This window comes from Thunnus maccoyii, chromosome 3 (assembly GCF_910596095.1).
Source record: "Thunnus maccoyii chromosome 3, fThuMac1.1, whole genome shotgun sequence".
Lineage (NCBI taxonomy): Eukaryota > Metazoa > Chordata > Actinopteri > Scombriformes > Scombridae > Thunnus > Thunnus maccoyii.
The window spans coordinates 5,141,102-5,167,015 of NC_056535.1; the positions used below are offsets into that span (position 1 = coordinate 5,141,102).

General features: G+C 42.0%; 2 long non-coding RNA genes across 3 annotated transcripts; one reads left to right on the plus strand and one right to left on the minus strand.

Moving 5' to 3' along the window:
* Positions 1–2,146: 2,146 nt before the first annotated feature.
* Positions 2,147–5,309, minus strand: LOC121894115. 2 transcript variants are annotated; one of them, XR_006095482.1, is made up of 3 exons: positions 4,814–5,309; positions 2,502–2,617; positions 2,147–2,284 (listed from the first exon to the last, which is right to left on the minus strand). It is a non-coding gene; the product is annotated as an uncharacterized LOC121894115 (long non-coding RNA). The 2 variants fall into 2 exon arrangements; XR_006095483.1 differs by lacking the exon at positions 4,814–5,309 and adding an exon at positions 3,192–4,355.
* An 88-nt stretch (positions 5,310–5,397) lies between these two features.
* Positions 5,398–25,914, plus strand: LOC121894114. The gene is made up of 3 exons (XR_006095481.1): positions 5,398–5,703; positions 7,695–7,843; positions 23,408–25,914. It is a non-coding gene; the product is annotated as an uncharacterized LOC121894114 (long non-coding RNA).

Sequence of the window (25,914 nt, forward strand, 5' to 3'; positions counted from 1 at the left end):
TTTTAACTACTTTTTATATAACTAATTCTTAGCTTATTAAAGATTAGCCAATGAAATAATAGAGATCAACTGATGATGAAAATAAGTGTTAGAGCCATAGTAGTGAGCTTGTTTTAATATGATTGGAGTAGTATCTTACATGGTGTGGCTATGACTGAGACTGCTGTGAAATAATACTGAACTTCACTGCAGAACAGATCATATTATCTGCATCTTCCCAGCCATTCCTTTTTTTTTTCTTACTTTCTGTTAGTACTAGACTTGCATAAAATTAAACTCCATTTGTCTTTTTGTCGGTGTTGTTGAGGACATGGTCATCTTGTTTTAATAAACTTTTTTGGGATGGTCAATGGACAAAATTGTGCGGGGTTTCTGTGTTAACGTTCAGTGTGAGCAAAGTTATACATGCAGAAAGGCAGAGTAAAGGTGTAGTGTGAGTTAACTTGACAAAATATGATAATAATAAAGTACAGTGCCTCACTAGCTTTAGAAGACAAGTAGAACCCCCCCCCAAAACTTTAGTACATAAGGAGAAAAATGGTGGAATGATGGAGACTCCAACAAACAAATTGTATCACTTCGTAGATGCCAGGGTGGTTTTTCTTCGTGGGAAAAGGATTTGACACTAGAACCACTTACTCTGTGCCGGTACAAAGCTATTCCTGCTGTTAACACACTCACAATGCCATTTTTGTCGGCTGCATGTCAGTTCTTTGCTTTTGCACCTGTTTGGTAATTTACAGGCTCCAAACAAGCCTGCTTGCACTGGGTCGCTTGAAGAGGCGCAGCTGTGGTTGTATTTTTACTCATCAGTGTGGTCCAATTTTAGTGCTCGTTTCGGTTTGAAATAGCATCTCTTATCACAAACACAAGCACAAAGGGCTTTTTTAGTGGTTTGAGGTGCACACTAGGCCTCTGCAACATCACATAAACTCTTATCATTTATGTTCAATTATGCTACTTTAATGTTTTATATTTGATAAACATTTAACGTCACATTTTATCGTAATTATATGTTTATAGCAATGCAGGTTGTTTTGCAGTAATCAAGTCCTGAGTTCCGATGATTTGGGACTCACATCTAAATGTTAATAACATTGTTGTGAACTGGAACTTGTGCACTTTGAGGACTAAACATGAAAACAATTCACCTTAGATATGGGTAACACTTTTTTTTTTCTTACATATTTTTTAGCATTACTGTAAAGTTGTAGCACATCACATGGTTAGTCAACGTTATAGGAATACATCTTGGCTTTGAAAACCACTAATAGAATGATGTAACATATTGCACCTGAGTGAGAGTGTTGCTGCTTGAGTGATACATGTACTGTGGATGGCTCTACAATTAGTTGTTGGCTTCACTTGAAACATGAAGTGTGTGAAATACAAACCGTTGACAGACAATCAAATTGCAGAAATGACTGTTCAAGCTTTAATGTCACCTTGGATTTGACCTTGGTGGCTCATTAGACTGAGGACTTGGAGACTCAAAAAGCTTTGCTCATTTTCATTTCTTTGATTACATGTGTTAAGATTAGATGAGGCTTTAATGATCCCTGTGTGAGCAAACATAATTGTTGCAGCAGCAAAGAAAGGGATATGCTGTTGGTATGAATAACACTAAACTAAACAATGAAATATTAAAAGGACTGGTGTGTAGGATTTAGTGGCATCTAGCAGTGAGGTTGTAAACTGCAAACAACTGAATACCCCTCCCCTTCCAAGCATGTAGGAGAACCTACAGTGGCCATGAAACTCAGGAAAAACATGAAAGGCCCTCTAGAGCCAGTGTTTGTTTTGTCTGTTCTGGGCTACTGTAGAAACATGACAGTGCAACATGGCCGCCTCCGTGGAAGAGGACCCGCTTCCTATGTAGATATAAAGGGCTCATTCTAAGGTAACAAAAACACAATGATTCTTATTTTCAGATAATTATACACTAATTAAAACATACTTATGTTATGCTGTCTGTTCCGCTAACAGTCGCTAAATTCTACACACTGGTCCTTTAAAACAAATAATATGTCTATGGAGGTAAGAGCCTTAATTTGCATTAAGCTTAGAATGTATCTTCATATAAATAATAATAATAAATATGTGATTTAATAGGAAACTTAGTTGATAGTAAACTTGTTGGTCAAGAAAAGATGAACACCTGAACTTTTAATAGTAATTGTAGCTACACTGGTCCAATGAAATAATGGCCATGCATCACACCGATGTCTTTAGAAGATTTATTTTATCTCTCTCTCTCTCTGTTCATCAGCAGACACCGTGAAAACTATAAGAAAATAAAGACATAAAAAGTTTAAACATACATCTCTCAGTCATTTTAAAGTCTCTCAAGCTAGTGTCCGTTGATTAACAGGCCCAAACAAGTCACCTCAATAGAAATGTGATGAAATCAAATAAAATGACTGAAAACCTGTCATATTGTCTATGTAAAGGCACATCAACAAACATTACACACAAATATAAAACTAATGAAAGATAATTACCGTGTGCGCCTCTTCGACCACGTGCAGAATGGTTATTTTGGGGTCTTTCCTCTGCATCCATGTTGGCTCTGACCCACAGTGCCACGGTAAACTCTGGTCATGTGACCTTTTACACTCTAAATTAAAATAAAACCTTAAATAAAGAGCACTAAATTTTTTAACCAAAAATTATTTTAACGTGGTATATTTTTGTGTATTTTTTAATTTCATTTTATCAATGTTACCCTTTTAACATCTTATTTATATTACATTTTTAATCGTTTTTTAATGACTGTATGAACTCAAATAATCAATTTATGACAGAAACATATGAGATAAACATCTCAATGAAACATGTAATTGAGACAATTGTAGTAATCACCGTCATCATCTTATCATACTGTATGTGAGGTTTCCCCTCTCCCTCCCTGCAGATGTGATTTTGTTTTATGAAAAACAATGTTGTACCAATATGGTGATTATGACCATTCAAAGCTTACCCATTCTTACAGCCTTTAATAGGTGCTTAACAGATGCTTGGAGAACACATTTTGCCAACTAAATTGATTAATTCCACCTAATTGGTGCCTGCCTGCCAGCTTTGTAATCTCATTAAAGTGGACTCGTGCAGTAAAATTACATGATTTGATTGTTCTCAACATAGTAACAGTAGCTGCAGTCGTAGATGGAGTCAAATCTTGCAGTACCAACCTCAGTTTTGTAGTGTGAAAACATAGCACGAACACATTTTCTGTCTCCCTCTGAGTGTTACAACGAGCCAATGACAATCTCATGACATCCCTGACTTATTCTGACCTTTTATAGTGTCAGTTTTTTAATGCTGCAGGGCACATTCATTATGAAACCCGTTGGTCTGTCCAGACATGTTCTGTCCTCCATGTTGTTGGCTATTCTTCTCATGACATCGGGCTGTATAAAATACATGTGGCATTTGACACAACGCAGCACATTTTGAGAAATATGCTTTCTAGCTGAGAGTTAGATGAGAAGATTGATAGCACTCCCATGTTTGTCTGCTAAACATGAAGCAACAGCCAGCAGCTGATTAGCTTAGCTTAGTATAAAGATTGGAAGTAGGAGGAAACCATTAACCTGCCTCTGTCCACGATAACAAAAAGAAAAATCCATCTACTGCCGGGCCAAATTGTGTGCTTTAGAAGTGTTGGTAGGTGGATAGAAGGAAAAAATGTCACACTCATCCAAAGATAAGATAGGGTGCTAAACTTTTCATGAGCCACACTAGCTGTCCATATGTTAAGTTAAGATACAGTAGCTATATTGCTTCTTATTAAGCATCCAGACATGAAAGTGGTATCGATGTTCTCATCTAACTCTTGGAGAGAAGAGTTGTAAGGACTTCTTGTCCATGTTTGCTTAGAAATTGAGATTGATAGATTCCTCCAGAGCAGCTATTAAATGGATCTTGTGGTGGAGATTATCTTGTCAACTACTAAGTTCAAGAGCAAACTTTCAATTAAGTGTTCAAAAAACATTTTATCACCTATATTGCTTAATTCCACCTTCTCTGTCCTTGAAGGCAAGCTATGCAATCTTGTTAGTGGAGCCATGGAGTTTACATGATTTAATTGCTCACAACATGATTAGTGGCTACAAGCTTTTTATACCAACAACTGTCTTGTAGTTGGTACACGTTTTCTGTCAAATAAACTGATAATATGGAAGTTTCACTTATTCTGAGCTTTTATAATGTCATTCTGTTGTACGGCGCAGAACACGCTCATTATGAAACCCGTTGGTGTGTCGAGGCATGTTTTCCTCCTTCATGCATGTATGTATGAAATCAGAGTGGTAAAGATGTGTTGTATTTACGAAATTGTGATTGTAATAACATCTAACCCCCCCCCCCCCCCCCCCCCCCATCCTATCTGACAAGAATGTAATCCATGTTCACTTATGCTGTGTCTGACTTCTGAAAATTATGTGACTCATAATACGCAAATTTGAGTTGTTTGTCACACAACAGTCGAAATTCTGCTCCAGATGTTTTCTCAACTTCCTGAGAGGGAAATTCTCAGGGAAACACTGAATCCTTGTCATACTTTTTTTTTTTTTTTTTCTTTTCAAGTTGAAAAGTTTTGGCTAACAGCAGTTTGAATCCCAAAATAGAAGTGGAGCTTGAAGCTGAAACAGAAGCACGTGCACGCCGTTTGCTCCTCGACATTACCACAAGAAGACGCTCACGTGCTCGCGTTCGTGCGTACATACGCACACTGGAAGGACCCGAACACACACACACATACACACACACATAGACACACATAGAGGGAGAACAATAGATGTAGAGGGGACACCTGCTTGCCTGAAACACCCTCCTCCTCCTCCTCTTCTTCATCCTCCCTCCCTCTCCTCCATTAGGATTCAGTTCAGGGCTCGGCTCCGTCTCCGTGAGTGGGTTAGCCATGCGTGTCATGGCGAAATCCAGTGAATGATAATGAACTAAGCAAGTGTGTGTGTGTGTATCTGTGTGTGTGTATCTGTGTGTGCGTGTAAGGAAGGAGGAGAGGAGGTGGCATGCCTGCTGAATCACTCCCTCTATCCATCTCTCTATCCACCTACTATATCTATCTGTCCATCCATCTATTCCTCCTCCTCCACCTCTTCCTCGGTGGTGGTGTGTTGGTTAGAAGGACGGCCCCCGTGCTCTGACACACTCTCACACACACACACGCAGACGCACACCTCCATGATGTGTCACTACCCATTCCACCTGCCTCTTCCTGTCATTTCCCGCTCACCATTCCATCTACCTACACTTGTTCTTTTCCTCCCTCCCTCACTTTCTTTTTTTTTTTTTGTTCTCTTTCAGTCTTTCTCTCCACTCGTCCTCGCTTCCCCCCCCCCCCATCCCCTCCACCCTCCACTCCACCCCCCCACGCTGTGTGTCACCGCTGCCGGGAAGAAAGAAAAATGCTCCGGCCGACGAGAGTGAGAAGAGAAAGGAGACGGAGAAAACGAAGAAAGGGTCAGAGAGGAGAAGATAGTGAAAGCTTGAGTGTGTTTGGAGCGCAGCGATGCCTCCATCCACCATGAGCCGGACTCTTCTTTGATGGAATATCCCAAACGGCGGAGGGCAGAGGGAGGGAGAAGTAGAAGGAGAAGAAGAAGAAGTAGTAGAGGAGGAGGACTGATAGAAGAATAAAAGGAATCAGAAGGCAGGACGGCCAGCGCTCGCCTCAGGAGGGTACGGACACACAAAAAAACGAATGAAAACAGAAAAACATATATTTCATGCTCTTGCCAATCACTTCTCTAACAACTTAAACTCCTCTGTCCCTTTCAGCATTTTTCATTTGGGTTTTGAGCTCCCTTTCTCTCGCTCTCTCCAGTGCACTCTCTGGCTCGCTCACTCTATGTGCTGAGTTGTGTCCATAGGCTCTGTTTGGGACTTTGACTAATTGTGAAAGTATTCTCTGGACTCTAGCGGAGAAGAGACTTTTCTCTTCCCTCCATTTCTTTTTCATTCTAATTAATTCCCCCCTGTGCAGACCCTCAAAGAGCCCCCCTCTCTCTCTCTCTCTCTCTAACTCTCTCTCTACCTCGCTCTCTGTTTTTTCCCCTCTCCCCATCTGTCTGCCTTTGAGAAGCAAATAATTGGATGTGGAGATTGGCTTCTCTGTGGCTGAGCCGGAGGATTGAGGCACTTCACACACACACACACACACACACACACACATGCACGCAGACACAAACACACACACACAATTACACACACATACACCTGGAACTCAGGGTGTGTCTGCGTGTGTTTGTGTGTGAATGTGAGTACAAGAAAACGCTGGTGTGAGCCGGACACGCAAAAATCTAATTCTTCAAGGCATTTTTGTGTAGTCTGTGAGGGATAAAGCAGATGTTATTAATATATACATATTGTTCTTATTGTTAACAAATCCCATGAAAATACCAAAACCAACAATGTGTTAGTATGTCACTCAATACTTACCAGCTTTCCTGTCTGTGGCACTCAGCCTCAAGTGGCGCTACTGAAGGCGTGAATCTTTGAAAACTGGTCACAAATATATAGTTTGATTGTTTAAAATTCCTAAAACAGCTGGGCGCTGTCGTTTTTAGCAAATGTTACTCAAAGAGGAGTGAATTTTGCGAACTATTTTCAGCGGCGGACTAATACATTAGTGAGTATTTACAGCAGCAGAATGGCGTGTGTGGGATTGAGTCAAAATAAACTACGAAGGAACACGTAACTGATGTGTTTTTCATAGTTTTTGGACAACGAAGGAGTTCTATGGCACAGAGGAATAAATGACATATCAGGTTTTGACTACTGCTTGTTAGTAGGATCGATGTATTATTAGTTTTGTTCTTTTTCTAAAATCACGTTTTATTATTTTTTTTATTCTAGTGCATTGACGTGCCAACTTCTTTCGTGCTGTAATTACAGGAATTCTCAAAACAAGAAAATTTCTGTTGGAAACCGGGTTAGTTTTAACAAAAAAGGTTTTAGGACTCCATTATAGACAGAAATGGTCTGTTAATCTGGGGATTTTATGTGAGAAGAAAAAGAAAGAATTTGGTTGCTTGAGAAAGAGAGGGAGCGGTTGAGAGACCTTTGAAGAGATTAGTGGCAGAGGTATTTCCCTGGAGAGAGAGAGAGAGAGAGAGAGAGAGAGAGAGAGAGAGAGAGAGAGAGCGATGAAGAGTGAAGAGGAGGCTTGAGGAGCTTCAGAGACAAGAAGACATGAGATGTGTTGTAATGCTGGCGAGCTACAGACTAGCTGATCGAGTGGAGGACTCACACACAAACGCACTCACACACACACACATCGACACTTAGAAGAGACGTAAAGCCGCTCTCGCTACACTTTCTGCTCTGAGGCAGGGCGCCAAGTCTCAAGTGACGAACAGGAGAGCTTTACACACGCGCGCACACGCACACGCACACACGCAGTCACCTTAATACATTTTACACACTCAAGACACACACATACACACAAAACCACAAATGGAACAAGAGGGACTCCGCTTCAGTGGGACCCTTTTCTCCTTTCACATTTCTTTTTCTTTTTTTTCAGCCACTTCTTCTTTTTTTCTTCTGCTGTATTTCATTATTCACTCAGTCTCTGTCTCTCTCTCTCTCTCTTCTTCACCTTCCCACCCAACCACATATCTCCCTCCTCCCTCTCTTCTCCTCCTCCTCCTCCTCCTCCTGCTGCTTAGCTCCATCCAGTCCAGTCTCATTGTCCTCACACACACCTCGCTGCTGAGTGTGTGTGCACGCGCGCGTGCGCATGTGTCTGTGTGAGGACGGGGCAGCAGCCGGTCATTTCGACACCACAGTGCAGCGGAGCTCCAGGTTCCACTCTGAGGTGAGTGTGTGTCGCCTCCTTATTTCATAAAGGTACTTTTCACTGTTTTTTCCTGTCATTTAGTTTTTAAGGCTCTTTAAAGTGTGCGCACGCTGTGTTTAAAGTGTGTGAGTGTTGTCTTATTTTACGTAGACACAGTGAGGATGGTGTAGAGTGTGTGTGCGTTTCTGTGTGTGTGTTGTTTGCGTTAACAGGGGGTCAAAGGTGCTGGCGGTGACATTTGGATGGCTGTAGGATTGGATATGGAGCTGAGATTGTGGCTCAGGCTTGTCCAGACTGTTGGTGTGATTGTGAGTGTGCGAGAGTGTGTGTTTGTGTGTCTGTGTGTGTGTGTAGCCAGAGGGTAAGCTTGGCTCAGTCTGTACGTGCTCTGCTTATGAATTACTGACTACGGCTCGAATCTTACTCCCCGCTAGTTCACATTGAGCTGCTAACACTCCCTCCTTTGGTTTTTTTTTTTTCCTCTTTTCCATCTATCTATCACCCTCTTTTCTTATTCTGTCTGATTTGAGTTCTGTGACTTAACTGGCATGTCTACTTACGGGAAACCACTCTGCCAAAGCAGTGTACTAAATGCAAATTCTCCAAAAAAAAAAAAAAAAAAAAAAAAAAACAGCTAACAGTTTATATGTTCAAATGAATCTCTCCCTCTTTCATGCTTTCTTTCTTTCTTTCTTTCTCTCTTGGTCGCTCTCTCGCTGTCTCACACACACATATACACACATTCCACGGCAGATTTAAATATTTCCCGGCGGGGTTTGAGGGTGAACAGAAATAGATCTAATTCTAAATCAGGACGGAGAGCTGGGCTCAGGCAGCCTCGCCACCCTCCCTCTATCCCTTTACGGCCAGCAGCTACAACACTTCCACCCCACCCCCCCCTCCACCCCCCAAAAAAAGTTCAAAGATAAGTTGCTAATTTACCAGTTGAATTATAAAGAGTGAATATGCTGCGACGGTGTGAAATAGCACTAATACTGAAACGTTGCCAAAACCCCACACACTTGAGCCTCGATGCTGGACATAGGAGGCGTGAGGACAAAGGGGCGTCTCAGTTTTGGAGGTTTTGAAACAATGCGGCTTTTGGGAATGAGGCGTTTTTGTTGATTTGCAATTGCGCTGCCCACAAAATAATAATAAAAATCAACACACGAGATGTTAAAGTGCCCGATTTGTTCATAGAAACTTGCCTTTTGAAAGGTTTCGGAGAGTTTAAGCCACATGGATTTATCTGTTCCGGCTCTTGGCTGCGGTGGAGAGAGCAGCCGGATTAAGCCTCTAAGACTGGAGTTAAGATACAGATCTGAGTATCTAGCTGCCTGTCTATCTGCCTACCTGTCTGCCTGCCTGCCATGTCTGTGTGTCAGCGCTGACTCCAGAGCAGCGATAGGATAGGTCACAGCCCGCCAGCTGCCTCCAGCGGTCCCGGACAGAGAGAGAAAGACGGAGATGTAGAAGGGGGGAGAAAAAAGGAGGAGGAGGAGGAGGAAGACAGGGGAGCAGGTTGAAGGAGTGTGTGTGTGTTCATATGTCAAAGTGTGAGTTTGTGGCGGCGGTGTGAGAGATAAAGCGGGACGGGGGAGGAGGGGTGATGGTGGAGGGGCTGGCCTGAGAGAGAAAATAAAAGATAAGGACGCACAAAGAGAGACATGGGGATGTGAGGGAGGGGGGTTGAAGAAGTGGGTGAAGCCTCTGATATCTACCTACGGTCAGGACGGACGTCAAATCAAGACCCACTCATCCTCTCCCTCTCTCTCTCTCCCTCCATCTCCCGCACTAACCGCCCTCTTCCTCTCTACTCGCTCCTCTTTTTTTTTTCTTTTTTTTTTTGACAATGAGCCGACAGCAAAGAACAAAAGAAGACATAATACATGCAAACCCTCCTCTCTCTGCAGTCAGAAAGGAGAGGAGGAGGAGGAGGAGATGGGAAAAGGAGAGAGGGATGAGTAAGGCATAACATGTAAGGCGATTGCGGTAATCAAATTATATAAAAAGGAATAAAAATAAAATAAGTTCCAGTGTAGTTGCTACAGAAAAGTCAAACTGGTGTACTTTTGAAACGACAGCAGGTGAGTGGGGGAACTTTAGGGATGCAAATGTCACTTGACACAAATTGAAGAAATGATTCCATTTGACATTTAAGATGTTCAGATGAAGCTCTCCAAGAGCTGATAAAAGTAAAAAAAATGAAGACCCTACCCCATGTTCCCGTTTTTTGGGGTTTTTTTTTTTGAGAGGTGACCTCTTGTGGTTGTCCTCTCGCATCTCAAGCAGAAATGGCGCAACACTTCTGTAGTGTCATGAAAAGCCTCCAAGTGTTGGACTCGCACACCAGTTGTGATTCACATCCCATCTTTTACCAACACCTGATGTTAATCATCTTTCCATAGTAATTCTAAGTACGTAATTTTAGTTTCCTAAACTCGACCAATTCTCAAAGAAAAACTATGCTTTATCATAACTTAGATGTTATTTTTATATATCCTGCAATTGGTTCTATCGGTTTTGATCCCACTGCACTCACGATGTTGTAACTGATTGAAAAAAAGTAGGTTGAACGATGCAACGATGCCCAGGTTAGCCAAATGTATTTGGAAGTGAACCAAGGTGAACAGTTACATAATTACCCATTCTGACCAACTTAGAATGGAATAGAATGGAATAGAACAGAATAGAATAGAATGCCTTTGTCATTGCACTTAGTCACACAGTCTCTTGAACACATTCATCCATACATACGTCCATGCAGGCAAGCAACAACAACTTCGGTTCAATTTGCCAACCTACTATACTTTCTGTAGTTTGTGTACACTTACGGTTTTACTCAGTAGTAAGTATTATAATTAGCCTCACTACTGTAGTACTCACTGTGTTCACAACCTGACTGGTATTCTGACCGTACATGATTGTAATTTTAGCGATGTTGCCATGTTCAGAGATGTTAGCAGCGACTTTGGTGAGTACAATATTATCATAAACGATAAGACCAACTGCAAAAACTGCCAATATAAAACCCAAGTTGTAAAAAACTTTAATTCTTTAAGCAGCCATATGTCTCCTTTGGATTCAACTATATTGCTAGGCGATGACAAATTACCTATATAGTTGTTTGAAAGACTTGTTGAAAGTGAAACTTACTATTCAGTTTGATGAAAGTAATATAGCAATTAATTGCTACGTCACAACAGCACAATTAATATGTAAATATAAATTTAAAATCTAAAACTGCAGAGTTCATACTATAGATGTAATATGGAATGACCCCAGAGAGGGAAAGTAATTACCAGTGTGTATAACAGTCTACAGTGGATGCTGGGATTATATATCATCTACTAGGTTGTTTGGCTTGAATCACTTATTCAACCTACTTGATAATTAATGATTGCTCTGTATTACACATCTTATGGAGCCCCATACACACACATGCAGTGATCACACTCAGCCAGTGATTTCAGCTGCGGTAATTAAAGAAGAGTTAGCGGTGAGTGAATAAAACATGCATCAATCCCTCTTCCCTCCAACTGAACTCCCCTCCTCCACTCTCTGTTTTTTTCTCTCCCTATTCCCTTCTCTTCCTTTTCATTTCCTCTTTTTTCCTGTTAGTCATCCTCCTCTTCTCTTTCCCCCATTTTTCTCTTCTCCACCCTCCTATTATTCTACTTCTTTCCTCCTCTTTTTCCTGTCTCTGCTTTTCTTCACCTCTTTTATCATTGTCTCCCTCCTCTTACTCTTTACCTGTTCTCCTCCCTGATGCCTCCTCTCCTCCTCTGCTTCTCTCCATTTTTTTCCATCATTCCCCAGAGGTGAACCAGTGTGTGCAAGCTGTTGCAGGCAAGGGCAGCGCTGGCGTAGACCGAGCTAGTTTAGCAGGGATGAGATATACAGTGTGTGTGTGCGCACATGTAGACACACACACACACACTCTCTCTCACGTACACGCCTTGTAGACACTGCAGGTGCTGCATCAAGATAAATGAGCCGTCATTAGCCAATCAGGTCAGCCGGTGGGAGGGCGATGGAATACCAAGGAGCGAGATCAGCTAGTGGAGGTCAAGCCTCTGACAGGGGAGATGTGTGTGTGTGTGCGCATGTGTGTTTTTCTGTGAGTGTGTATTGCATAAAGAGATTGAGAAGGAGGATTCCCTGATTAGATGTGAGCTCTCGCAAAGTTTTCTCCTCCTCCTCACTGCACTAGCTTCCCCTTCCCTGCCTCCCTCCATCACTGTTCCTTCTTTTTTTTTCCCACCAGCGCTCCTCTGGGAAGCGGAGGAGTGCTGAAGATTGTTGTGCTGCCGTTTGACGGCCTAATTGGTATCTCTGGCCTGTTGTTTATCTCTTCATCGGCAACTCATCAGAGTGAAGGAGACAGAGGTTGAGGAGGAATTAAAAGCATTTCAGAAGTCTAGTTTCCAGCCTGGAATTTCTGCTGGAGAAAAAGGTAGATGTCATATTATGTTTTTTACTTTTGCTTTTTTTTTTTTTTTTTAAGTTCCCCAACATACTTCTCCAGGGAAAAGGCAATGAAACCAATTAGAGAGAAAGTAAGACTGGCATATATTCTCATTACAGCGCTATAATCAATCAATGTGTATGTGTGTGTGTGTGTGTGTGTGTGTGTGTGTGTCTTTGCCCTCTTAACATTTACACTAAGGCTAATGCAAATGGATTTATGCATAAAGTGCTCATTCCCACAGCCAAGGTGCTGCTGGGAAGGAAGAAGGTAAATGATTAACCCCCCCCCCCCCTAATCTCCCCCCCAAAAAACCCTCTCTATGAATGTGTGTGTTTGTGTGTGTGTGTGTGTGTAGGGGGCTTTCAGGATGGCCGCTGGCTTTCTTTGATCACTAATCCTTTCTCTGGCCTGACTTTCTGTCCCTCGTTCTTTTTTTCCTCTGCCCATCTCTCTGCTCTCCTCTCATCTCCTCTCCTCGCTTGCCTCGCACGGCCCGTTGCCATGTTTGCATTGTGAGCAGCTTACAGGCGAATATCTAGGGCAGGGTGCCCTCTCTCTCTCTCTTTCTTCTCTCTCTCTCTCTCTCTCTCTCTTTCTGACTCTCTGTCGTTCTCCCTCTGCCTCTCACGCCTGCTTTACTATTCTGTTTTCTTAAGAGCTTAAAAAATATTCAAGTCTATTTGAATACAGTACTCACATGCCCATATGCATGTGGAGTTACTGTGAAGTAATCCTTTCCTAACACAATGGCACTGTAAAGGTGTTTTCAGACTGAACGTGAAGGGAATTAAAGACAGAACGGACAGAATTTGCTCTGGGATGCTGAATTATACGTAGAGACACATGAGCACAAGTTAAAATTGTTTTCAATTTTATGTTTTCATAATATGTATCTTATTTCAATTCAGTGTTTCAATTTGCATTCATACCAAGTATGTCTTCAACTGACAAATGTACAGAGACAAGAGAAAAACTGCCACACTTCACACACACATATATCATTGGTATGCATAATGCTAGCTAGCTACAGCTAACTGAACTGTTCGTCAGACAAAGAAACAGACAAGCAATTTGAAGACTTCACCTCTGAGACCCCAGGGAACTTGGGCATGTTTTACTATTTTTTGATATTTAAATGATTAATCAGAAGAAAAATGGATTGGTTAATAGACACACTGCCACACTCTACTCATTCACACGTTTGGTGCATAGCTAGCTAGCTACAGCGTCTATACAGTCTGTACATTGGCTGTTTGGGGTAAATAAACACAAACTACAAAAACACTCAAATTCGCACAAATAATGCAAGGCAAAAATTTGCTTTGTGTTCAGTCACAACACACCTCAATAAAATCCACATCCTCGTCTGGCACAAATACAATTAGTTTAGTTGAAGCTAATATGCAAAATTTGTAGTTGGAAACAAAATTTTTGTTTTGTTTCCGCAGACAGTGATACATCCTGGTAGTTGCATGTATGTTTGTTGGCAGTAAATTTACACATGCTCAGTTTCACTCGACTATACATTAGAATGCATTTCAATAGAGAGCCGAAGTCGAGGCCGAGTCACGTCCGAGCTAGCTCTGCTCTTCCACTAGCTTGTGTAACTCAGTGCAATCTCTCAGTCTTCATCTGTCTTGATGAGGTGATGAAGATGAAGTGTGTTCCTGGCCTTTACTTTAAATATTGTAAGACAACTCGGCTCCACTGCGCTACTTTCTAACAGAAGTTGAAACTTTTGTGACTTTAACAAAGTTCAACAACAATTACTTTGTGTGCACAGGAAATCTACAGCTACCATGGACAAATTACAGGCGCAGCAGCACGGGTATTTACACCGTCATAACTTAATTTTGCCAATATCCAAAAACTCACCAACGCTTTCGTCTAAAGTAATTTTTTCAACTTTCTAGTTGTAATCTTTGCTGTCTACAAACTTGTACAGCGTTCCCTCATCTCTGTCCTGCTGTTATTACAGACATGTCTAACCTCAACACGACCCCTCCACTCACTCATGGACTTGCCTCCTCTGTCGAGCCGTGAAGTTTAGCCTGTGAACGTCTAGGGCTCATGAGAAATGGTGGTTGTTAAAGACAGCTTAACACATAAATGTTGAATAAACAACAATATTAGATTTCTTTTCTTTTTTTTAAATATCATCCTTATGAAGTGAGCCACACGACATACTGTTGAGGAAGACTCTGTTCCAAGGCTGGATTTTAACTTGTTAGCGTAGTTACAAATTTGGGATTTTGATTAAGGTTTTCTTACTTCTGGAACAGAAACTAAAAGTTCTGGTTTGACTGCGGCTCTCTATTCAGAACAAGGACTGTGGATTTTGTACCCCGTCTTTTTCAGTATTGTTATGCTTGGAAGGCATAGTTTCAGACCAATATGGACAGTATGACTGATTACAACGACTAATAACTCTTTCAAAGGAACGTGAGTAATATAGTAAGACAGACCTGAAAAAATCAGCAACTGTCCTTTAAACAAATTTTTGCTTTGAACATCTTCCCTCAACAGTGTTTCTCTCTTTCTATCCTCCTCCTACCCCCCCTTCTATCTCCATCTCTCTCCCTCTCTCGCCACTGTTCTGAGATCACAGTGACCTTCCTGTCCTCTTTTTTTCTTGCTTTCTCTTTCACTCAATTTTTTTTTCCTCCCAGTTTCAGGTAATCTGTCCAACCAGCTGAGGCGCAAAATCTCTCGGCTATGGTACACACTCTCTCTCGCTGTCTGTCTGTCGCTCTCTCACAGTTCACAGCCCCTCTAAGGCTCTGGCCAATGCCTTACCACATTATTATTCAGCACATTCATAACTTCATAGAGGAGCTCAATGGTTGGCCAGACGGTTGTAGTGCTAGTGAGACCTCGTAATCCCCTTGCTCTCTGCCCGGGCCTCGTTAAGCCTTATTCCCTACTGGGAACCTGGAGGTTATAATTAACGTACCTCAGGAGCGCCTCGCTGGCTCTCTGTAGTCCTAATCTCGTTCCACAAGGGGGCAAGAGAGATAACTATAGAAGCCAACAGAATACACAAAGTTTATTTATCAGCAACTTCAGGGAAGTTGGGAGCCAACTTTTCTAGTGTAACATAGATGCTGAGACTGCAAACAAACATCAGCATTGCTGTTCCTGTTTTTCTCCATAAATTATTTTAAACTGTAATGGATGTCCATGGACGGAGGCTAAACAGACCTAGAGCCAGCTTATGCCTGAAACTAACTAATTCATAGGAAATTTTGTCTGGCCTCTTCAAAGGCAAAAGTGTAGGATGTAGTGTGAACAATGAAAAAGTAGCGCTTGAGGGAGAAGTTCAAATACTTCCAACTTTCTCAGCTTCACACACCTGTCCAATTGCCTTGTGAAGTGGATGTACTTGTCCTATGATTCGGAAAGTTTCGACAACTGTTGGATGCGGCCACCCCAATTCCGACGTCAGAAAGCTGTGTGGGAGGGGGTTTGACAAGCAATATGTTTGAACCATTGTGACCCTCAACCCTTAAAACCTCTGAAAACTTGGCTTCAAATCTTAGGTATTTGTACATAACATTAAACCTTTAATGTTCAGAGTTGAATGAGTCAGAAACATCTTTCGGTATTATTAATTATGAGTTAAACTTTCAAAAACTTAATCAGGACTGTGCAGGCGTGGTTTGATCAGATTTGATTGACAGTAACCAAACAATCCACCAACTGTCATCAGATTCTGATTCAAATGTTGCTAAATCTTGATTGGTGAATGCAATGCTGAAAAAATTACTGGATTAATCAATTAGTCAAGTGACAGAAAATTACTGTAACCGACAACAATTTTGATAATTGCAGTCATTTATCAAGCAAAAATGGCATTTGCTGCTTTGTATCATTTTTATATCTTGAATATCTATGGGTCTTTGGACTGTTTGGATTAAAAACAACCAATCTTAAGATGTCGCCTTGGGCTCTGATAACAATATAGGCATTTTTAAAAAAAAAAAAAAATTGACCCAGAAATGATGTAATGACTTGTACACTGCATCACAGGACCTTAAAATCACTTCCAGTCGTTTAACTAGTTTCCAAAAATTGTATTGCATCTTCTTGATTTAAATGGTATTATTTTTTGTGTAAAGTGGGTTACTTCACAATGTATCAGCCATTTTATTCCTAGAAATGAGTTGCCTTGTTTGCAGTAAAAAGTAGTGGAATTATCTCATCCTATTTTTCACTTTAATATAAAAGTAAGTGACTTGTAAAAACAGGTATTTTTCGCATCTCGTGCGACAAAATTGTCATATGGATGTTGAGTATCGAGCTGCAAGAGGGTGGATTTATCTAGGCGCAGGTGTATTTGAGTGCGTGTTGGGGGGATTTTGAGTAGCAGGAGTGTGTGTGTGTGTGTGTGTGTGTGGAGGGGGGGGTGGACAACAAGCACAAAGCACTGGCCTGTGGAGAAGAGAGAAAGCTCCTGTGTGTTACAGAGTCAATAGGCTCTTTGTTTGCTGTGCCTGGGAGACAGTTAGCCATGAGGACAGACGGAGACTCCAGTGCACCATAGTATACCTGAACCTGCATACACACACATACACACACACACACCAGCTCAAACACACTCAATCCGAATACCTATGTCTGACAGGACGTCATTCAATATCTGTCCACTGTTCCCGCTTTACATCCTTTACCACCTTATCACTTTTTTTCCCCAAAAACCTCCTCTTCTTTGCGCCACTCTTCCTAGCTTGCTTTTTATCTTTCTACATACTGTATAGTATATCCATTTGTCTCTCTCCCTATCTTAGCCTCCGCTCGGCGTCTTTGTGTTCAAGCAACAGAAACTGTTTCCCTTTTTTTTCCCTCGGTTATCTAGGCTGGGGGGGTTGGTGGATGGGAGTTTTTTTTTTTTTTTTTTTTTACCTGAGAGCTGGACAGAGGGCGTTTTGTGTTGAACAAGGGAGTGAGGAACAGCGAGAAGGAGAGAGCTGAGGGGAGGGAGAAATGGGGGGGAGACAAGAATGCAACAGATACAGGTAAAAGCTTTGTGCAGGGACCAGAAACAGAATCTAGGATACACACGGGTTATAATGTCCACATGATAGTAGAGCTTGGCTTAAAATCCAGAAAAGAATGGATATGAAGAAAGAGGAAAGAGAACAAGAGAAGATGGAAATGGCTCATACCTGTCCGCATAATGATGAGAGAGAATATCCCCCTCTTGGAAAAGTGCAGGATTGCTGCTGATACGGCGATTACATGATGTGAGTATGGCGAAATCTGCAGGTGTCTCTCATTTTTATGAGCTATTTTTGCTTTAAAAAAGAAATCAGTGGATTCTGTGCCATAATGTGTCCCCTGCATTTAATGACCTAAAAAACTCTTCATGAAAGCGAGTGCATTGGGATTGGGAATATTCGAGGCAAGTACAGAGTAAAACTTCTCGCAGCTGTTCTGGTTTAGACGCTGGTTCGAGTGTGTTGTTGCCTGATTGAGGAGAAATGTTCTGGATGGGAGGTTTCTCAGTGGCTACTTATATTCTATGAGAGGAAGTCAGGCACATGTCAGTATGAATCAATTTCACATACAGTGTTTGGGCTTTGTGTGCGTGTCTTACGGTAGGCACAGTATAAATAATGGATAAAGGTCTAATAAGCTTTCTGTGGAACGTCTCTGGGCTGTTGACCATTGGGATCAGCTTTAGGATTCTGTCACTCAAACTCAAAGGCACAACACTCAGCTTATCTATTGCTCTGCATGGGCGCGCGCACACACACACATACACACACACACACACACACACACACACACACACACAAACGAGTTTGAGTACACAGATATATACATGCATGCCCGTATGTTCGCACGCACTCTCGCAAACACTGATCGCCTTATCTCCTCGTCCAAACAAGAAGATAACAAATAAACCACATTGTCTGTTTCCACAGAGGATCTCGATAAGACACAAATCAGCTTACACACACACACGCTGACAAATACACACACACACACACGCATAAACATATACAAGCGCATACAGGGAAACAGAGCCGGTTTTCACAAGGATGAGGTTGAAAAAGATGGATTAAAACAAGGATGGATGACTTTGACATTAATCTTACCTGCTTCAAGCTCTCTCTGAGTGTCTCTCTGAGTCTCTCTTGCTTTTTTTCTCCAACCCTGCTCCTTTATCTCTCATTTCTTGTTATCTCTGCATGTCTTTCCAGCCCTCTGACTTTTCCATTCCAATGCTTGTTGCTAGAGCAGTCTCTCTCTCTCTCTCTCTCAAAATAAAGGGATTCCCTTCCAAACTTCAAAATAGCTCCTGGTACTCCAGATACAATACAGTGAAAACATACCGTGCATCTGTCTGGTTATTCACAACCTTGCAAATGTGTTATAGGGGACCTATTGGGCTCATTTCCAGCTCTATATTTTAATTTTTGGACTCCACTAGAATAACTCTGCATGATTGACAGTTCAAAAAACTCCTTATATATCTTTATCCTATCTGTATTCAGCTCTCAGTACCTTTGTAGCTTCTAAAGGAATCTCTGTGGTTTGACATTTTTGTTTCTGTCTGCGTTTGCTGATCGCTTTAAGCATGTACCAGAGTCATGTTAAGTTACTGCTGATGAGAACCCAACATTTCCTGCCTTTGCTGCTTCACATTAAAAGCTTTCAAATGACTAAATAACAGGAGACTTTTATCGTGAAGAATTAAAGGAAATGAAACATATTCATCACTGAATTAGTGGAGCTTCGTTAGCGGCGCTAAAAACAGATTGAAACAAACATCTGGAGATATTTGGAGCTGTTTGTTCAGTGGATCAGTTAGAAATAATGCAGGGAGAAATAGTACAAACAGAGAAACAGCCACAGCGATGATGATTTTTGATGAAGAGCTGCAGACGACCAGCACACCTCCTACAGGTAAACTACTTATTTTACTTTGCTCAGCTGTGTAATGGAAAAACACTTACAGCGTGCCAGCTCGACTCAAGTCATGGCTCAGTGTGACTATGCTCAGAACAATGGAAAAATGCCATAATGTTAGCGGAGCAGAGCAGTGAACTTGTACCCTGTGTGTGATGAGCAGATGACCATATATAGAAATCTGCCAGGAGCTGATGTCAGCTCAGTCTGAAAGTAGAAAAAAACGTTGGAAACCAAGTGTTCAGAGCAGTCTGAAGCCTCCTACATATGTTTACTTCATTATTTGACACTTTGGCCACATTTAATATGAATATCCGACATTGTAACATCATATATATATATATATATGGCTGAAAATAAGGAAAAGCATAATAGGTCCCTTTAATATGTGTTTATGCCTTAGATTATAAGTGATACGTATTTCTGAAGGCAGTTTCCCATATCAAGAGTTTTCATGTTATGCTAGGGACAGATAAACACAATATCATTTCGAGTCTGCCTGACAGACCTGCCAAAAGATCAAAAATGTATTTGATCTTCATAATACAGGCTTGTCCACATTTTACAAGCTGCATTTTTCTGAGTTTTATTCATATTTTGTTGTATTAGTTTCCTGTATTGTGAAGTTTCCTGTTTAAACTTTTTACATTTTTTTTTAACAAATGTAACTTTTTCTTTATCAAAAACGGTTTTTAATTTGTTTATGCTTAATACTATCGGCTGATATATTATTATATCGCTATCAGTATCAGCCTAAACATCCAGTCTCAGTCAGGCTTTACTTGGGACTCTAAAAATCTATGTTTAAGCCCATGATATACATTTTTTTTGTGTGTGCAGGATTTAGTTTTTAACAGCACAATGATCTACCCAACCACTGAATGGTGAGGAAACTTTGAAACAAATAGCTTACTAGTTAAACATGTCAATGTGTTAAATATCCCAAATGCATTGTTATTTTCCTTTTACTTATTAGCCAATATCAGCCAAAATGATCTGTCTAACCCTTGTTTGGATCCCATCGTGGTTGGTTGATGCATGGTGCCACGCTGTATTCAGGCCTGTGGCTGTTCATTTACGTGTGTATTTGTGGATGCACGTGGGCTGCTTTGCCTCCCTCTCTTTCTCTCTCTTGTTCCCTCCCTCTGTTAACGTTGACTCATCCATTTTCAGCCAGTTAATAATTCAGAGGGTCTGCAGGCTGTGTTTTCATCTGTCTCATCTCTGCGCTCTGCCTGTGAAAGAACCCCTAGTAATTACACACCACCAAAACAAGACACTGACTCCGATGGCTGGCAGCGCGTTTGGGGATGGAGACCGAACCAGTTTGTGGGGGGGGGGCTGGGAAGAAGGAAAGCAGGTGATAGAAGGAGAGATCGAAGGACAGGAGGGGAGGGATTGGAGGACAAGAAGGATACACAGCAGAGAGAGGTGTCTCAGCACAGTTGTAAATCCTCTGCAGGGCCTTGTAAGCTGTCAGACAAGCTGAGGGTGTTAAAGGCATGAAGTGAGAGAGCTGCACACACTCGCGGACACACACGCAGGAAGCGCGTGGAGAGAAAAGTTTACTCCTGCTACCGGCATGACTGGCTCACTGCTGTGTTTTATGGCTTTCTATTCCTATGTGATTTTTTCTGGCATGTCACATAGGGTCTAAAGCCATTGGGTACAGAGTGGAAGATCTGCAGACGAGGATTAGATGGATATATGGAATGACACAGGAGGGATAAAAGAAGAGTAGAAGGAGGTTTAATGGCATATATGAACACACACACACACACACACACACACACACCTGTATACAGTATACTGCATGGCCCAAGGCGTTTTTGTCTCTGCTTGCAGGCAGCCCAGGGTCTAGCTCAGCTAATTGCCCCCATATGAGACAGGTTGAAGTGAGCATCAATCCCTAAAGCCACACACAGACACATGCATGCAGACACTTTATGCTCAGTCTGTGCCTGTGTTTTTGTCACCCACTCTCTCCCACTTGTATTACACACACATACACACAGTATAGCACTCCCCAGCCAGGCCTGCCGGTGCTGCTGACTCAGGTTGGTATTTAATGAAGCTCTCAGTTTCACCTTGCGTCTTCTAATCTCGGCGCTCGTTTGTGATTGGCTGCTAGCACGCTAGCGAAAAATGTTAACGTCGGGAGTTTAGAGAGCCTTAAGACGACTTCTGGCTGTGCGAGTGTGTGAGCGGGAGAGGGAGACATGGTGAGAGTGAGAAAGAGAGAGAGAGTAATTGAAGCGCAAATACCAGTGTGAAGAAAATGTGAGAGGAGGTGTAATGGTAAAGGAGTTTTTCTCCTCATTGAGTGACAGCACTTAATAGACTGCCATGCCAATCTTTACCGCAGTGTACGTGTGTGTATGTGTGCAGTATGTGTGGATTGACCTATTGACTGAACCTACATAACTTTCTCTGCATTGAGTTTCTTGCTGAGAGCGCTGCAAAAACGTGAAAGACATACACACACACACACACACTGCCTTGAGGATTATATTGACAGCTGTCTGCTCAACCCAGTATCATGGCAGTTCGTGTCACGAAGTTTAATCTATAAATTTTTGTACATCAACACAAATTGTTCATTTATTTCGTGACATTCAGCACGACTTTCAAACTAATGCGTTTCAGTCGGAATATCTTTCGTGCCTTCGCTACTTTTTTTTTTTCTTTTCGTCAGTCAGGACTGGGGAGCACAGAAGCTGTGTTACTAATTGAGGAAGATGATTTCATATTAAATATCCTCAACCACATATTCTTGAAAATATAAAATTAAACGAGCAACTTCACATTTTAGAATTACAGGCTACAACGCCATTTCTTAGCAGAGATAGTGGCGTTTGGATTCGGGTTGCAGTGGACTGGCGGCAGTTTGACATGGAATGAAACCAACTGACAGCAGACTACTCAAACAAGTAGTCAAACGCACCACATCCACCCACAACACACTGCTCTTCCATAGCCTGCCGCTGTCACCAACTGACAAAAAAACTTAATCAAAATCGAAGATGAAATAATTAAAACTGGTGGCCTTAACAATAACCTGTCATATTGTTGAGTTATCAAGGACACTTTCCTGTTTTGTGTTGAGAAATGTTAGATATTAAAAGAAGACCTTAACACGGTGACAGGGAGGAAAATACTTCAGCCACTGGACTGATGCTGATAAAATTAAAATAAGGAGGTAAAAATAAGGATAAAACCTTGTGTTTAAATGTTGAGTACTGTAGTGGTTATAGTTAAAAATGCATAACAAGTGAGAAAAAACAATATAGCTTCTGTACTGTCGAGTCCAGATTGACATAACATATTTCCAATTGAAATACATTAGTTTGAAAGTCGTGCTGAGTGTCATGAGCAAATTGGGAAATTCGTGTCCATGTACACAAATTTATAGATTATATTTCATGACTATTTCACAAACTGCCATGAGACTGGGTTGGTCTGCTGCATATTTACTGGATATAGGCTTGTAGTTAATATAAGTGATGGATGATTAAGATTTGAAGCCATGTAGTTTAAAGCCATGATGTCAGACCAGGAAACTATTCCCTTTGGCACCTCCAGACTCCCATTCTGGCTTCTTTGAACTTACATCAACATCAGTGTCCAGGGCTCTCGAAGTCATGTTCATTTTCTGCATAGACAACATTATGTGACTGGCAGTTAGAGCGCTTCAAGGCATGGATGCTCATAAATTAAAAGTCCAAAAGATGGAAAGCTGCATTGAATAATGGTTCCTGTGTCTTTGCATATGTGTTGACACTATGTAAATGCTAGTTTTCTGGGTAAAAATACTTTGAATGTTCAAAACAGGCACTGTATGAATAAGATCAGTGCTAAAGATAGATGTCTGCATTGTGCTGTGAGGGTCTTTTGCTAAAATAATCCACTGCACAGCATGAAATGGCAACTATTTACTCACTTGATCATATTTTGTCTTTCATGTCCTCCAGATAAGGACAAATGTCTTCATCATGAACTTAAACAAAGTTAAAAGTTCTAATCAGTAAACTCACATTGCCTCAATATACATAAAATAATGAAAACCCCTTTCTTCTTCTTTGATTTCAGATATCTATGTGTGTTCAAAAGACTTCATAGGAGAAAGGCTGCCACATGAAAGAGGAGTGTTTTAACGCCTCCCCTCTTCTCCTCCCCCCCTCCCTCTCTCACCACAGGTTTACGTGGATGCGGTGCGTCAGGTAGGCCATGCCCTTCACCTGTGCCTGCTTCTGTGGCCTGAACGGCTTCTGCCGCAGACGGAAGAAGAAGAAAAAGGAGCAAGTGGAGGAAGAGGAGGAAGAAGAGGGTGAGGAGGTAGAACGATGGAGGGATCAGGAGACAGAGGTGTGACAGTCACTCTTGTCACCCTCAGCGGGGCTTTACCCTTTAACGGACTGGAGTGTACAACCTAGGTTATTGCTGTCTGATTATATGTATAGAGATACTATAACAGGGATGGTAAACAGGCTTCAGCTTGCACAGGCTTTTATTCAAAATTCATAATTAATTGGACATTTTTAATTTACTCTGCTCTCTAACTCAGTTGTTGAAATCTTTGAACCAGATTCTGTATGTTTTCCAGCAATATCTGTGACTAAGACGTCAGGTTCTACTTTTTAAAACTGCCAGAACTCAGCAACCACAAAACTATCTTGAGCCATATTAATCAAGATGAATCAGATTTGATGAAAATAAAAGCCTTTGAGCGAACTCTTAGCTCATCCCCATTACCCATCCCTGGAGCACTCAAATTCTCCCTTGGCAGCTGACTGAGAACTTTGCTTGTGCTGATGTGATTCCAAAAAAAAAACAACATTTCTTATCTGTTTGATTCATTTCTTGCCATAGCTGGTGTACTGTATAAGGTGTGAGGAGGCGGTGGGCTCCAGAAATCCATTATTTCTCTCATGTCACACCTCTCTGCAACGCCCCATCTCTCCCTTCTCCTCCTTAATCGCAGCTCCACAGAGGCTGAATTGGAACCAAAGCCCCTTGGAGCTCTGCTCCTCCTCACCTACCTGCTTATGTCAGATCAACTTAGCGAAAACTTCAGGCAAGTGAGAAAGTGTACAGCCATTTCCAAAGTCACCCATGGAGTGCTGGAGCCCATCTCGGTTTTCACGCTGAGCTGGGCCCGATCTAAAGCCAATCAGCAGCTTAGCTGGAGTGTGAAGATAGGAGTCAAGGGTCAGAATGAGCAACAGGGTTTTGTGAGAAGTCCCTCCTAGATGCCGGAGCTTCTCTGTCTCATTAATAAGCAGACAAGTAATTACAAACACACACACACCAATGCAGACCCATCAATTAATGTCCCCTGGAGGGAGTGGAGTGTCTGTCCGTAAATGCCACTGCGGTGCGCTCCCATCTGTCACCTGTTTGAGTGTATGACTCTGCAAGTGTGTGTGCGAGTGTGCCTGTGTTTCTTTTTGGCTGCAACAATAGACTTTCAAACCTGAAACAAGTGGTTAAGATATCCATTCAGCCGCTATAGAACTGCCTTTTCACAATGCACATGGAGACACAAAGACAAAGACACACACACGCGTGTAGGTCTCATTAGTGTGTGTGATTATGCATGGCACGTCCAGTCAGGCAGTGGAGATGTAATTAACCTTTTCCAGCAGGAAACAGATGCCTGGATGTCACACACACAAACACACACAATGATATACACGCACACACACACACACACACACACACGTCTGCTGTCAGGGAAACAAAGCCAACGTCACGGTGTCACGGAAACAAAGCCCCAAAAAGCGCCGCCTGGCACTCTGTGATAATCCCCTCACGCATATTTACATTCGGGGCTTAGAATACGGCTCGGTGCCGCCGTCTACACCCCACCACCCCTCCCCACCCTCCCGCCGCACTCCGCTCTGCTGCCCTACCATCCTCTCTCCTCTCCATCTACCTTTCGGCGTTCCACCTCATTCACCCTTTTCCTCCCGATATCTCTCCTTCTCTCTTTTATCTTTTAGATCTCTCCCAAAAACTCTCCTATGCAATCCCCTTCTTTTGAGTTCATCTGTTTATCATCAGCGGATAGTACATGGCCTTGCATGGCAGCTCCCATAGATTAGCCCCCACTCTCTCTCTTTTTTTTTTTTTTTCCCCCTCCGACTCTGAATATCACGGATTTCTTCAGGCGGGCAAAAAGCTGCTTTACGACAGATTAATGGACGGCCCTGATTGTGTCTGTTGGTGTGTGTCCGTGCCTGCGTGGAATAGATTGTCTGTTTACTCATTCTCTCGCTACAAGCGGCGAAATGAGACAAAGCTAAAGCCATTTCACAGTGTAGAGCACCTATTATGATTCACTGTGTTACGACGCAGCCCTAATGAGAAAGAGAGAGAATGAGAGGAGGGGTTGGAGGATACGAGAGGAAGAGAGAAAAGACGGTAATGAGAGCGAGTGTTGGATACGGAAGAGGGGGGCTAATGCTAGACAGAGTAGTCATGCTAATTGGCTACAGTGGATAACTTTCTGAGGCGGGGGATGTGTGTGTGTGTGTGTGTGTGGTGGGGGGGCAGAGAAAAGAACAGCCTGATCTGTCGGCGTTACACTCGTTTAACGCTCCCTCCATTTCACCTCTTTAATGAGAGGAATATTCGCTCCAGTAATGGCGAAAGACTTGAAATTGGTGACGATTTGTTGCACACATACACACACACATGCACT